This window comes from Panthera uncia (genome assembly GCF_023721935.1).
Source record: "Panthera uncia isolate 11264 chromosome B3 unlocalized genomic scaffold, Puncia_PCG_1.0 HiC_scaffold_1, whole genome shotgun sequence".
Lineage (NCBI taxonomy): Eukaryota > Metazoa > Chordata > Mammalia > Carnivora > Felidae > Panthera > Panthera uncia.
The window spans coordinates 120,613,186-120,630,258 of record NW_026057582.1 but is presented as its reverse complement, the minus strand read 5'-3'; positions in this window follow the sequence as shown (position 1 = coordinate 120,630,258).

The window sequence follows — 17,073 nt, the reverse complement described above, 5'->3', positions numbered from 1 at the left end:
TCATCTAATTTTAGTCTACTTCAGTGTATTCGTTTTTCAAATTCTCAAACGATTTCCTTTTTTTTTTCTTCCACCCCCCCTTTTTTTTCCTCTAATCTGTCAAACCACTTTCAACACCCAGACCAAACACACTTAGGATCTAGCATCATTTATTCGATTTGTGTGTGTGTGTGTGTGTGTTTAATTTTTAATTTTAACATTTTTTTAATTTTAATTTTTTAATTCAATTGTTCTACCTCATTAATTCCTTTTCTCCCTTCAAAATGACAAAATGAAGGAATTCACCCCAAAAGAAAGAGCACGAAGAAACAACAGCCAGGTATTTAACCAACACAGATACGAGCAAGATGCCTGAACCAGAATTTAGAATCACAATAATAAGAATACTAGCTGGAGTGGAAAATAGATTAGAATCCCTTTCTGCAGAAATAAAAGAAGTAAAAGTAGCCAGAATGAAATTAAAAATGTTGTAACTGAGCTGTAATCACAGATGGATGCAGTGGCAGCAAGGATGGATGAGGTAGAACAGAGAATCAGCGATAAGGAGGACAAACTTATAGAGAATAACGAAGCAGAAAAAAAGAGGGAGATTAAGGCAAAAAAGCACGATTTAAGAATTAGAGAAATCAGTGACTCATACAGGGTAATATTAGTTTCAGGTGTACATTTTAGTGATTCAACAATAACATACAATGCCCTGTGCTGATGACAAGTGTCCTCCTTAATCCCCATCACCTATTTAAAACATGTTCCCACCAACCTCCCCTCTGATAATCATCAGTTTGTTCTCTATAGTTAAAAGTCTTTTTCTTGGTTTCCCTTTTTTTTCACCCAATGTTCATCTGTTCTGTTTTTGAAATTCAACATATGAGAAAAATCATATGGTATTTATCTTTTGCTGACTATTTCATTAACATACTATTCTGTAGCTCCATCCACATAATTAAAAATGGCAAGATTTCATTTTTATGTCTGATTTATATATAGATATAGATAGATATGGATATAGATATGGATATAGATAGATATACATATAGATATAGATGATATAGATATAGATATAGATATAGATATAGATATAGATATAGATAGATATCACCTTTTCTATATCCATTCATTTGGTCTCTTCCTAAAATTCGGCTGTTGTTGATAATGCTGCTATAAACATTGGGATGCATGTATCCCTTCAAATTGGTTTTTTTATATCCTTCGAGTAAATAACTAGTAGTTCAACTGCTAGATCATAGCTTCACTGTGTGCAGAAGCTTTTTTCCCATAAAGTTTACTTATTTATTTTGAGAAAGAGAAGTCACACACAAGCAGGTTGAGGGGAAGAGAGACAGGTAGAGAGCAAGTCCCAAGCAGTCTCTATGCTGTCAGCAAAAGCCCGAAATAGGGGTGGATCTCATGAACTATGAGATCATGACCTGAGCCAAAATCAAAAGCCAGATGTTCAACTGACTGAGTCACCCACACACCCTTATGCAAAAAATTTTTTTTATCTTGATGAGATCCCAGGAGTCCATTTTTATTTTTATTTCCCTTTCCTCCACAGATATGTCTAGTAAATTGTTGTGGTCAAGATCAAAGATATTTTCAATGAAGTACTACTCCACGATCAAAGAATGAAATCTTGTCATTTGTGACAATGTGGATAGAACTACAGGGTATTATGCTAAGTGAAATAAGTCAGTCAGAGAAAGACAAATATATATTTCACTCATATGTGGAATTTAAGAAACACAACAGGTGAACATAAGGGAAAGGAAGGAAAAATAAGATAAAGGCAGAGAGAGAGGCAAACTAGAAGAGACTCTTAAATACAGAGAACAGAAAGTTGCTGGAGAGGTTAGGGATGGGCTAAGTGGTGATGGGCATAAAGGAGGGCACTTGTTGGGATGAGCATTGAGGGTTATATGTAAGTGATTAATTACTGGATTGTACTCCAGAAACCAATACTACAGTGTGTATTAACTGATTTGATTTTAAATAAAAAAATTTAAAAGAGAGAAAGAAAAGGAAGCAATAAAAATCCCAAATAATCAACCTAAGCTTGTGCATCAAGATAAAAAAAAAAAAAAAGAAGAAAAAGAAAAAAAGAAAACCCAAATCGGTAGAAGGAAGGAAATAACAAAAATGAGACCAGAAATAAAATAGAAACTAAAAACAAAACAAAACATGATAGAACAAATCAATGAAACCAGGAGCTTGTTTTTTTAATAACATCAACAAATGTATTAACTTTAGCCAGACTCATAAAAATAGAAGATATAATTGAAGTAAATAAAATCAGAAATGAAACAAAAAAATAACAACTGACACCACAAAAATACAAAGAATTATAAGAATACTATGAAAAATTATGTATAACATATTTGACAACATAGAAGAATTTGATAAATTTCTATAAGCATATAACCTACCAACCTGAAGCAAGAATAAATAGAAAATTTGAACAAACCAATTACCAACAATGAAATTGAATCAGTATTAAAGAATTCTTCACAAATAAAAGTCCATGACTATAAGGATTAAGAGGCAAATTCTATCAAACATTTAAAGAAAGTTTTATACCTATTCTTCTCAAGGTATTCCAAAAATAGGACAGGAAAGAAATATTCCAAATTCATTGTATGAAACCAGCATTACCATGATACCAAAGCCAGATAAAAACACTACAATAAAGGAGAACAACAGGCCTATAAGTCTGATAAACATAGATGCAAAAATTCACACCAAAATATTAGCAAAACCAATCCAAAAATACATTAAAATAATCATTCACCATGATCTAGTAGGACTTATTCCTGGACACAAGAGTGTCCAACAAGAAAAAGAAATAAAAATCATTCAAATTGATAAGAAGTAAAATCTTCACTATTTGAAGATGAAATGATACCATATAGAATGAACACTGAAGACTCTAACAGAACCTGCTAGAATTGATATAAGAACTTAGTAGGGTCACAGGATACATAGTCAATATACAGAAATTTGTTACATTTCTATACACTAACAATAAAGCAGAAGAAAGAGAATTTAGAAAACAAGCCCATTTGCAATTGCACCAAAATAATAAAATATCTGGGAATAATCTTAACCAAAGAAGTGAAAGACCTGTACTCTGAAAACTATAAAACACTGATGAAAGAAACTGAAGGCAACACAAGCAAATGGAAAGATATTCCATTCTCATTTCCTGGAAGAACATATATTAAGATGTCCATACAACCCAAAGCAATCTATAGATTTAATGCAATCCCTATCAAAATACCAATAGCTTTTTCCACAGAGCTAGCGCAAATAATATTAAAATTTGCATAGAACCACAAAAGACTCTAAAGAGCCAAGGTAATGTTGAAAAGAACAATGAAAGTATCACAGTCTCAGATATCAAGGTATAATACAAACCTTAGTAAGCAAAACACTATGGTACTGGCAGAAAAAAGACACATAGACCAACAGAACAGAATACAGTTTTCAATAATGATCCCATGATTATGTCATCAGTTATTCTTCAACAAAGTAGGCAAGGATATACAATGGGAAAAAAGACAGTTTCTTAAAAAAACCCGTGTTCAGAAACTGGACAGCTATATGCAAAATAATTAAAGTTGACCACTTCCTGTCAGCATGTATAATAATAAACTCAAAATGGAGTTTATTATTATCCCAGTGCAGTTAACGCCCGGTGTTACCTTAGTTTCAGGTTGAAACTAAATGTGAAACCCCAAACCATAAAAATCCTGAAAGGGAGCATTCGCAGTCATTTTTCTGACATCTGCCATAGCAACATTTTTCTAGATATGTCTCAAGGAGGCAAGGGAAATAAGAGAAAAATAAACTATTGGGATTACATCCAAATAAAAAGCTTCTGCACATCAAAGGAAACCATTAACAAAATTTAATGACAATTTACTGAATGAGAGAAGATATTTGCAAATGACATATCAGATAAAGTGTTAGTATCCAAAATATATAAAGAATTTAACACAATTGAACACGAAAAAAAAAAGGTTTAAAAATGGACGGACAACAAGAACAGACATTTCTGCAAAGAAAGCATACAAATGGCCAACAGAAACATGAAAAGATGTTTAGTATCACTTATCATCAGGGAAATGCTAATCGAAGCCACAATGAGATATCTCCTCACACCTGTTAAAATGACTAAAATCGAAAACACAAGCAACAACAGATGTTAACAAGGACATGGAGAAAAAGTAACTGTTTTTCTTTTTTGGTGGCAAAGCAAACTATTGCAGCCACTGTGGAAACCAGTACAGATATTCTTCAAAAAATTAAAAATAGAGTTACCATATTATGCAGTAATTTAACTATTGGGTATTTATCCAACAAATACAAAAACACTAATTTGAAAGATAGATGCACTCCTGTGCTTATTGCAGCATTATTTACAATAGACAAATGATGGAAACAGCCCAAATGTCCATCAATAGATTAATGTATAAAGATATATATATACAATGGAATATTACTTAGCCAGAAAAAGTAAAATATTCCCATTTACAATAAGATGGCTAGATTTGCAGGGTAGAGTACTAAGTGAAATTAGTGAGTCAAAGTAAGGCAAATACCATATCATTTCACTCATATGCGGAATTTAAGAAACAAAACAAATGAACAACAACAAAAAGAGATAAACCAAAAAACAGACTCTTAACTTTAGAGGATAAACAGATGGTTACTAGAGGGGAGGTGTTTAGGGGATGAGTAAAATAGGTGAAGGTGATTAGGAGTAACTTATATGATGAGCAATGTGTAATGTATACAATTGTTGAATCACTAATATGCAACCTGAAACTAAGGTAACACCAGGCGTTAACTGCACTGGAATTGAAATTAAAAAAAAAAAAAAATCATTGCCAAGACCTATGTCAAGAAGCTTATCATTTATGTTTTCTTCTAGTCATTCTGTTTTGGGGTTTACATTCAAGTGTTTGAGTTATATTTTGTGTACAGTATAAAACAGTGAAGTTTCATTCTTTTGCCTGTGGCTGTCCAGTTTTACATCTATAGTAGGGTTTTTTTTGTTTATTCGTTTTTAATTTAATTTTTTTGTTTGTTTTTGACAATAGTCATTCTAGCAGGAGGGAGGTGATCTCTTATTATGGTTATGATTTGCGTTTCTCTGATGATTTATAATGTGTAAGTCCTTTACATGTACCTATTGATCATTTGTATATCTTGGGAAAATGTGTATCCAGTTCTTCTGTCCATTTTTAAATCAGGTTGGTTATTTTTTGCTATTGACTTGTGTGTATTACACATGAAGGGCTGGATATTAGCCCAATTTCAGATATATTACTTGCAAATAATTTCTCTGATTACTTATGTTTATTAATGGTTTTTGTTTTTGTTTTTGTTTTTTTGATGTGCAGTTGCTTGGTTATTTTTGCTTTGTTACCTTTATTTTTGGTGTCAACAGATAAAAATTATTGTCAAGAATAATGTTGTGGACCTTACTCATACATTGACTTCTAAAAATTTTATGGTTTCATGCCTTACATTTAAATCAAGTCAGTTAAAAAAATTATGAGTGACATTTTAAATAGTTAAGGTTTATGACATCTTTATTTGTTTTATAATGTTTTATATAATTATATTTGATAGTGTGCCTTTAAAAATTATTTCACAAACTGGTTTTAGTAATTTGAAATTTTAAAGCTATACAAGTTACAATAAAATGATTTGAATATCAAGATCATTTCAAAAGAAGGTAAAATATAGAAATGTTAACTGCTGAATGTAAGTTTATTTACTTTTGGCATCTAATTTTAATGGTATGGAAAAGTTCAACATATTAGAGTCGTTTTAAATGAGACATTATATTATTAAAAAGGCATATGCCTCCAGAAAATTATGAAATAATGCATTCATAAATTTGCTATGAAATGATATTCTGTGCCATACAGCTAACAATTACGTACATCTTGGTATTCTCTGTAAAATAAATGAGGTCAAAATTCTAATTAGTAAATGTAAACAAAACTACTAGGTCTAATTAGGACATAGGAGAAAACCTCTGACATGGGGAAAATATAATATCTTTTTGATAAGGAAAAGTATGCCATATGTGTTTTTCTAAAGGGAAAATAGTAATTTTGTTCTAAAGTACAATTAATGATTCTTTAGGAATGAGAAATAAGATAACAATAAGACAAAAACTGAATGGATATAGTTTTTAAGCTGTATAAGGATTGTGGGGAAGGTACTGTTTAAAACAAATCTTACAGTGTGTGCTGGTAAGATTGGGATAAATTCATGAGTTCTTACAGTTAGCTTTAGAATTAATAGTACAATGACACAAAATTAGAATTAGGCTGTCTCTTTCTGCTACAAAAAATAAATAAATAAATGAAATTATTTCTTGGATTATTGGTCCACTCTTAATAAGAATTTCTTTTAAGTTTTACTTTTCTTTTCAAGTATTTTGCAGAGGTCAGATTTTGTGTTTCCAAATTATTATCTCTGCTTCATGCTCTCTTTATCAAGTTATTGATTACTTAAGAAAGCCAAGTCTTCTCAATAATAAAGGAAAATATTTTTACAGCTATATAAATTCCTTATTTGCTTTTGAAATCTTTCAGTTGTCATTTTACTTAAATGGATAACTATGGATCATTTTGCAGTTACATGTGAGGCTATTTAATCAAGTATTGAAACTTTTGACATTTTAAACAACTTCCCCAAATAAAATTCAAAGTGGAGTCTTTGGGACCTCATACTAACTTTGAAACTTGCCAGAGAATCCATGGATAATCTTAGAGGATTTGTCTCTCACTTGATAAAAAGGAAATATTAAACTAATTATATTTACTTGGTATGTTAAATTACATAAGAAGTGCTGGCAAGAAGAGATAGCAATTTTTTTTAAGGTTATATGTGTGTGGGATATGTTACTAATACAGATAATCCAGAAATTGTATGATTTCCACACAAATTTGTCAATACCTTCATTGGACAGTTATGTTCATATGCTGTATACCACAAAAGGAATTACTTTTTCTTGTCAAATAAACTCCTACCTTATCATTAACCATGGCCTTTTAAAATAATTTGTCATTAACAAACAATTATTGTTTTGCTTTTTTTTTCTATTCAAACACATACAGGCAATAATGCTACATAATGGTAACAACATGGATAACTTTGAAATGGTTCCTCTAGACTGTGTCATAATTTTCAGAAGTAACAAGCTTATATATTCATAAAAGTTCTAACCTAACCCAGATTAGAACTAAATTAATACATAGAGATGAATTAAACTTTAGGCCCATTATAATTTTATAAATTTTATTTTAAATGGATGCTTTTAAATTATTGTTTTCTTTTTATGGTAGAAGGGATTATTTTTCACCTAGATGCATGTAACTTACAACATTTTGCTAAAATATGCTTTTGTGAACAAAGATTAATTTTTTTTCTCCCTAACTGATCTCTCCAGAATTCAAAATCTCTTAGTGAGTATTCTTGTTTTATGGCAATATAATTATATGCATAAGTCCAAAAAGAATCTGGTTTCAATGTGATCAGCACATTTGGAAACATTGATTACGTTAATAGGGTTTTGATTATAATGTCATATTTGAGAATGACATGCATGTAATTAAATAGTATCACATAGCTTAAAAGAACTAAGGTTTACTCTAATGAGTCAATGGTATTACTTCAATGAGCCAATTTCCGCCCTTGGAAAAAACAGCCTATATGTGCCTTATGTCTTCCTGCTTTACAAGTAAGCAAAGAACGTCACTTACTGGCAGTCATAGGGATCTAGGTACACATTCAGAATCCCTAGAAGAGGGAAATTCACCCAATCTATAGTTATTATAGAGAAAATTATATAGGTGTCAGAACTTTGCTTGGCTTCCTAGCCTCAAGAGGCTTTGACCAATCTGAGATTTCTTTTGAAAAGTTCCAATAAAGCAAACTAAAAAGACCTATGTGGCCAATCTCTTTTTTGTTGTTGTACATATGTAAATAAGTAGACCATATTTAATTAGAACACACTTGTTATACAAAAAAAAAATTAGTCTTACTTTTATCTTTGATTGAAAGGTAGTCACTGCAGAGAGAATAATTATGTTTAAGTGGAAAACTATAATGCATGTTTTGGAATCCACCTTGCACGGTTTTTTTTGTTTGTTTGTTTTTTACAGTCCAAGTCAAGTCTGAATTTTTCTATTGTCCAGATATGGATTTTTTATGTTTATTTTTCTTACATTTTTGAGAGAGAAAGAGAGAGCAAAAGCAGGGGAGAGGACAAGAGAAAGGGAGATACAGAATTGGAAGCAGGCTCCAGTCTCTGAGCTGTAAGCACAGATCCTGAGACAGGACTTGAACCCACAAACTGTGAGATCATCACCTGAGCCAAAGTCAGACACTTAACAAACTGAGCCACTCAGGGACCCCCAGATATGGATTTTTTTTTACAGTAGTCAAAATCAGTCACTCTAGCCAACACCCAAACTCCCCTTTTTGAAATTCAAACGTATGGGGAGCCCAGTGTGGCCAGATTGCTGTCTTAACTTTCATTCAAGGAATTAATTGTTTTTACTTCAGGTGGAAACATTCCTTTCTTTGGAATAAAGACCTCTACATCAGTAGAGCACAAAGTTGAGGGAACAGGAAGCAAACATAGTGCCACTTCCATTTGAAAACTTTGATTCCTGACCCATTAATCCTGAATATAAAACAAACAGCACCATATATTGGATGCTGATTTGGTCCACATAAAGTCCACTGTAGAGCCTTGCTATAGTTCTGCACCATATACCCACTTAACTTGCTAGGCAATTGAGTTTTCTTAAGACTATTTTGCCATTTTATCAAGCATCCTCTTCAAAATGGTGAAGAATATGAGGAACATGACCATGGAATTCCATGTGTGTAGGCCCATTGCTGTACTTCTTTGACTGAAATAAGTTATTTTATATGAAACAATTGTGAATAAAGGCATTCTGTATGTACACAAATAGTTGATATGGTTGAGCTATTGCATGTAGGCAAGGTAGGTCCATATCCAGAGGAAGTGTGCATTCCAGTAATGTGAAAGTCTTACCCTTCTAAGATGGAAGCAGTTCAGTGTAACCAACCTGCCACCTTGTAGCTAGCTGAACACCCCAGGGTTCAACTTAGTGTTGCTTCCTGATGTTTGTGGATCAGACACTCAGCCCTAGTAAGTGGAAGTGAGCATGGTTGAGCCCATTTATAACCTCCCTCCCTGCCACCATGGTCATTTTATTGTAAACCCATTAGGTGGACGGACAGGTATGGTTGGGGAAAAATCCTGGCTAGTATCCCAATAATGGGTCATACTGTCAACTTAATTATTGAAATCTTCCTTTACTGAGGTCATCCTGTGATGACCACTTATATGGATACAAATATTTTCAAATTATTCAGCCCATTTACACATGTCTATCAACATAATTTTCCCCAAAATTTCATTGTCACCAATTTCATAATCATCTTCATTTCAAGTTTCCGACTTTAAGCAGTACCATTGACCACAGCTCATGAATCCATATGTCATTGCGCATTTGATGAAGCAAAAAGAATGATCAAGTGCACTGCCTGACTTTCTACCACTAGAAGCATTTCCCTTCATCATTGTCCTTCAAATTGTCCCAGAGATGGGTTTCAGTCCTGTAGCTCTCCACTTTCAGGTGGTGTCTGCACAACCATCTGTAAATCAGCCCCACATCATGTCTTCCTCTGCCAACTGATTATAGGCAAATCCCCATTATGTGATAAGTGTAAGCTGGAAGAGAGAAGGAAGTATAGAGATATTAAAGACTATGGGAATTTGGAACACTTCATGTAACTACTTGTGCTTTCATGGCCATCTCTGGCATAATCACATCTATACCATTATCTTTTCATGATGCAGTTTTTCAGTGCACTCGCAACTTTATGACTAGGTCAATCATATAACACACATTTAATGACAATCAACTTCTATTGCACGGTAATTTGGGTAGCCTATAATCAGCCAATTAGTCTCTGGTAGGCCCAGTGACGGTCCACAAGGTTTACAGATGATCCAGACACAGTTCCTATCTGTCAGTGACACTTTTCGACCACTGGGTCTCCTGCAATACATAACCAAAATGGAAGAACAGCTTTACACCAAACTGGAGCTATTGCGGGGCCTTCATAGTTCTCAAACCCAGTCAAACTAGAAGCTTTTTAAGTCACCTTATTAATAACTATTTTCTACTGCAAATGCAGTATTCCTTTTGTCTCAGCAAACACCTAATTAGTCTTGGTTCTTTTGCTGGTTGGGCGGTCCAAATTTTTATTTCTGAAGTATCTAGGGCATTATTAGTCTTTCTTGGATTGGGTTGCTGTAGTTTTCCATTTACCTTAATTAAAGGGAATGAAAACAAGAGAAATCTTAAGGAATCTCTACTCCAGACCTACACATCTTTTTCTTTATTATTCTAGAGTAGTTCTGTTTTACTTTTGTAGTGATAGTGATTTTTGCTTTACTCAATTTCAGGCTACTCAACCTTCCCCTAGGCTCATCTGTGCACTTTATTATAAAATCCTCATCAGGGAGCCTGGCTGATTCAGTCATTAAGTGTCAAACTCTTGATTTCATCTCAGTTTTATCTCATATAAAGCTCTGCATTGGGCTTGATGCTTACAACACAGAGCCAGCTTGGGATTTTTTTTTCTCTTTTTCTATCCCTCCCTCACTTGCTGTTTCTCTCAAAATAAATTTTTAAAAATCCTCAGCAAGAACTATGCTACATCAGTGTAGCAAGAGTCCCTTATCTTCTGTATCTTATCATCCTCAATATATAATCATATTTCTCATATAATCATGTTTCTCATACACTAGGTGATGTCTGGTAAGTGTGGTTTGTCTTCAGTAAGACAAACAGGTAGCTCAATTTAGCCAAAATATCCTTAAACTCCATGTTACCTCCTAGTAATTTTCTATCCACTCACCCTCACCAAGCTCCTTAACTATAAAATTCAATTTGCCCATTGGAATTTACCTTTTTATATATGAAATACATTTTCTTATATTTCAATAGTCCTGAATACTCTATTTTTTTCTGTTTAACTACTAGTCATCTCTGGTTTATCTTTAAAATTATAGAAAAGATCAAATTCAACATCAGAACTCCAGATACTCACCCAAGATCCCAAATCTGCATCTTTGAAGATCTTTGCTTTCACTCCTAATTGATTGAAGATTGTTTGTTGAGTCCACTTCTTAAACTTTTGCTCTAAACAAATGTTTCTTAAATCTGGTAGTAATATACTGTGATTCCTAAGATGTTGTTTATATTCTAGAAGATAGGATAGATTACCAGAGAGAGGCTAAGTTAATGTGCTAGGTTAATCAGTTTGTAAGAGACTTGATTAAAGTCCAGGTAAACACTAACTGATATATCCAAAGCAAGCACCTGTGTATAAAAACCTGGGATAGAGTGTCAGGCAAATAGAAGCTACGTTAGAATCCCAAGTTACTCTATAATTATAAAGGTACCATCAGTTAAGAACACGAGAGCTTTTCAGTAGACTGAAAACCCTTGTTGACCATATAGCTTACCAACTCATGCTTCTCCCATTCTTGTTAACATAACTTTACTAAAAATAACTTAGGACATCAAAGACATCTTGGGAGATTAAAAATATTTGTGCTAACCCCTCCTTTTCCATCAAAGCTGACCCTGCTTCCACCTATTACTTATTTGGATCTTTCCTCCTGTTTCCTTGAAACCTTTGATATGTTCCCCTCCAAACTCTTAACTCTTCTATCCCTTGACCCATTCATTGTTCCATATTTTTTCTTTCCTATTTCAGCCCCTCATATCCCGCCAGTCAGTTGACGTTTATCCCCCTTACCATTATTTGAGGACTGTCAAAGGATTAAAGGAAAACACATCCTAAAGGTAAACACATCAGGATGAAAAAAGCAGAAGTTATTTATTAAAAAAAAAAATGTACAAACACTTTGAGATACAGCAAAGGCAGTCCTAAGAACTAAGTACATTACAATCCAGGTCAATCTCAAAAAGCAAGAAACATCCCAAACACAACTTGACCTTACACTTAAAGAGCTAGAAAAGAAGCAGAAAATAAATCCTAAAGCCAGCAGTGGAAGGGAAACAACAAAGATTAGAGCAGAAGTAAATGATACAGAAACAAACATTAAAAAAAGTAGAATATATAAATGAAATTAAATGCTTAAAAAGAAGAGAAAGGACCCAAATAGATAAAATAAGGAATAAGAGAAGATATCACAACCAACACTACAGAAAAACAAACAATGAGAAGAGAATACTATGAATAAGTACATGTCAATCAACTGGGCAATCTGGAAGAAATGGACAAATTCCTGGAAACTCATGTACTACCAAAACTGAAACAGGAAGAAATAGAAATTTTGAAAATACCCATAACCAGCAAAGAAATTGAATCACTTATCAAAAATCTCCCAACAAACAAGTGTCCTAGGCCAGATGGCTTCCCAGGGGGATTCTACCCGACATTTAAAGAGTTAATACCTACTATTCTCCTACTGTTCCAAAAAAAAAAAAAAAAAGAAAGAAAGAAAGAAAGAAAGAAAGAAAGAAATGGAAGGAAACTTCCAAATTTGTTCAATGAAGCCAGCATTACCTTGATTCCAAAACATGACAAAGACCCCATTAAAAAGGATAATTAGAGCCCAATATCCTTGATGAACATGGATACAAAAATTGTCAACAAGCAAATTGAATTCAACAGTACCTTAAAATAATTATTTACTATGATCAAGTGGGATTTACTCCTGGGATGAAGGGTTGGTTCAATATTTGGAAATCAATCAACATGATACACCATATTAATAAAAGACAGGATAAGAGCCAATGACCCTCTCAATAGATGCAGAAAAAGTATTTAACAAAATACATCTTCATTTATTGATAAAAATCCTCAAGAAAGTAGGGACAGAAGGAACAAAAGCTTTGCAGCACTTTATGGTCAGTAGATGTGGTGAAGGAACAAAAGAAGGACAGTAGGGACAAAAGCTTTGCAGCACTTTATGGTCAGTAGATGTGGTATGTGGGGGATGATTTGTGTTGGTCTTCTGGAGGAAGGGCCCATTACTCCAGTTTTCAAGACCACCTTTCCTAGTGGAGAAGGTGCTTCCCTAGCATCTGCAGAGCACAGAGGAGATGGGGCATGGTGTAAGCAGTTTAAGCTGCCACTATTGGTGCTGTGCTGCTTACTGAAATTAGTTTATTCTGAGGGGTGGGTGAGAGAAAAGGCACTAGCTCTCTCCCTCCTAACTGGAGGATGGAGCTTCCACCCTTTGCTATCCAGGAAACCTTCACAGAAGAGTGAACAATCTCCCCTCATGTGTTCCTCATGTCCCTCAGATCCCTGACTTCACCTTGTCTAAGTCTGGGCTGTCAAACTTCCCAGCAAAGCAGTGTACTGGTGTTTTATCCCATTCAGGCTGGCTGAGTTTTGGAACTACAAAAGATAGGGACCTGGTGTGGCACGTACCTCTCTCCCATCATCTGTGGGAGGGTCTTACCATGCTGGTCCTGATGCAGGTTTATCCCCAAGGGGAAGTTGCACCAATGCACAAGATCTTGAAGTTTTTAGTAAAGTTCAGCAAAAAGTTGGTGTCCAGGTTAGACACCCTCAGCAGGTATCTCTGTCCCTACGCTAAGGTGTGGGGGAGTGTAATAGTGCTTGCCAGCTCAGTGTCTCCTGAAAGTCAATGACACCTCTCCCAGATACACTCCAAGAAGGGGTTATTGTGTCTCCCAGTGCATCCCTGGGGATCCTTCAATGGTGCTCTCTACTTCTAGGCTCCTGTCCTCCTTCTGCACATGATCACTGCAGTGCCATGTGGGCTCAATAACACCCATGGCATGGACGTCTAAAACTCCTGTCTTTGAGCTCAGCACATTGTAAAAACACAAAAATCAGCCCCTCTTGTTTTCCTAGTCAATGGCTTTGGGGAAGCCTTTTCCTTGTGAGATCCCCTGTGTGCTAATCTCTCTCTTTCTCCCCTCTTGCCCTCTCCGTGATGAGGGTTCCCTCCCCTCTGCAGCACCCACAATACGTTTCTTCCCCAATCATGTCTCTATACTTCCTACATTCCAGTTCGTGGCCTCTTCTCTCCCTCTAGATGTGCAGTTTGTTCTCTCAGTTTTCAGGTTGTAGTCTTGAATATTCAAAATGATTCAATAGTAATCAAGCTGTATTAGGGGGAAAAGACAAACCTAGGGTCCTCTTACTAATTCACCATGTTAGCTCACACTTCTATTATGTTGTATTGATTGATGTGTCTACTTTTGTGCCAGCTCCATACTGTTTTGATTGCAACAGGCTTTGTTATATAATTTGAATTCTGGAATGTGATGCCTCCAGCTTTGCTTTTCTTTTTTAAGATTGTTTCGTGCTATTCAGGGTCTTTTGTGGTTCCACACAAATTTTAGGATTGTTTGTTCTTCTGAGAAAAATGTTGTTGGTATTTGGATATGGATTGAACTGAATGTGTAAATTGCTGTAGGCAGAATAGATATTTTAACAATATTTGTTCTTCAAATCCATGAGCATGGAAAGTCTTCCCATGTTTTTGTGTTGTCTTCAGTTTCTTTCATCAGTATTCTATAGTATTCAGAGTACAGTTCTTTCACCTCTTTCATTAAGTTTATTCCTAAGTATTCTATTATTTTGGGTGCAATTGTAAATGGGATTGTTTTCATAATTTATCTTTCTCCTACTTCATCATCAGTGTATAGAAATGCAAAAGATTTCTTTACATTGATTTTGTATCCTTTGATTTCCTGAATTGGTTTGTCAGCTACCAGTTTTTTTAATGGAGTCATTCAGGTTTTCAATAAATAATATCATGACACGTGCAAATAATGAAAGTTTTATTTCTTTTTTACCAATATGGATGTGTTTTACCAATATGGATGTGTTTTATTTCTTATCTTGTCTGATTGCTGTGGCTAGGACTTACAGTACTATGTTGAATAAAAGTGGTGAAAGTGGACACCTTGTCTTATTCCTGACCTTTTGGGAAAAGTTTTCAGTTGTTTTCCCTGTTAAGGATAATGTTAGCTGTGGATTTTTCAAAGATGGCCTTTATTATGCTGAGGTATTTTCCTTCTAAACGTATTTTTGTTGAAAGTTTTTGGGGCGCCTGGGTGGCTCAGTCGGTTGAGTGTCCGACTTCAGCTCAGGTCATGATCTCGCAGCTAGTGAGTTCGAGCCCCACGCCAGGCTCTGTGCTGACAGCTGAGAGCCTGGAGCCTGTTTCGGATTCTGTGTCTCCCTCTCTCTCTGTCCCAACCCACTCGCATCCTGTCTCTGTCTCTCTCAAAAATAAATAAACATTAAAAAAAAAGGTTTTATCATGAATGAATGTTGCACCTTGTCAAAAGGTTTTTCTGTATCTATTGATAAGAGCCTATGGTTCTTATCCTTTCTTTTATCGATGTGATGTATCATGTTAATTTGCAAATACTGAACCATCCTTGCAGCACAGGAAGAAATCTCATCTGTTGTGATAAGTGATTTTTTAATGTATTGTTGAATTTAGTTTTACTAGTATTTTCTGAGAATTTTTTTTCTATGTTCATCAGGGATATTAGCCTCAAATTCTCCTGTCTCTCTTATTTTATGGTGTCTTTATTTAATTTTCAAATCAGGGTAATGTTGGCCTCATAGAATGTCTTTGGAAGTTTTCCTTCCTTTCTATTTATTTTTTGAATAGTTTGAGAAGAATAGGTATTAAATATTCTTTAGAATATTTAGAAATCTCCTGTAAAGCCATCCAATCCTTCATTTTTGTTTTTGAGGAGTTATTATTACTGATTTAATTTTTCAACTGGTGATCAGTCTGTTCAAATTTTCTATTACTTCTTGTTTCAGTTTTTGATAGTTTATATATTTCTAGAAATTTATTAATTTATTCTATGTTGGCCAATTTATTAGCATATAGTTTTTCATAATATTATCTTTTATCAATATTATTAAATTTGTGTACTTTATAGATTATTGAAATAATAAAAAATCAATAAGAACTTAATTCACATGTTTATATCCAGCATGATATTAAGCTATGCTTGAAATGTATGGTTACTTTTTTAAAATATAATTTATTGTCAAGTTAACTAACATACAGTGTATGCAATGTGCTCTTGGTTTCAGGGGTAGATTTCCATGATTCATCACTTACATACAATACCCAATGCTCATCTGAACAAGTGCCCTCCTCAATGCCCATCACCAATTTTCCCCCCTCTCTGTCCCCCCAACAACCCTCAGTTTGTTCTCTGCATTTAATAGTCTTTGTGGGTTTGCCTCCCTCTATGTTTGAAACTATTCTTCTTCCTTCCTTCCCCCATAGTCTTCTGTTAAGTTTCTCAAGTTCCACATATAAGCAAAAAACATATGATATCTGCTTTCTCTGACTGACTTATTTCACTTAGCATAATACCCTCCAGTTCCATACATGTTGTTGCAAATGGCAAGATTTCATTCTTTATCATTAACAAGTAGTATTCCATTGTACACATAAACCACATCTCCTTTATCCATTCATCAGTTGATTGGCATTTGGTTTCTTGCCATGATTTGGCTATTGTTCAAAGCATTTCTGTAAACATTGAGGTACATGTGCCCATATGAATTAGCACTCCTGTATCCTTTGGATAAATTCCTAGTAGTGCTATTGCTGGGTCGTAAGGTAGTTCTATTTTTAATTTTTAAGGAACCTCCACACTGTTTTCCAGAGGAGTTACACCAGTGTGCATTCCCACCAACAATGCAAGAGGGTTCCCATTTCTCCATATCCTGGCCAACATCTGCTTTTTCCTGAGTTGTTCATTTTAGCCATTCTGACTGGTGTGGGGTGGTATCTCAATGTGGGTTTGATTTGTATTTACCTGATGGTGAGTGATGTTGGGCACCTTTTCATGTATCTATTGGCCATCTGGATGTCTTCTTTGGAAACGTGTCTTTGGAAAAGTGGAAGTTATCCTTTCATTTCTATTTTTTGAAACAGCTTCAAAGGAATAA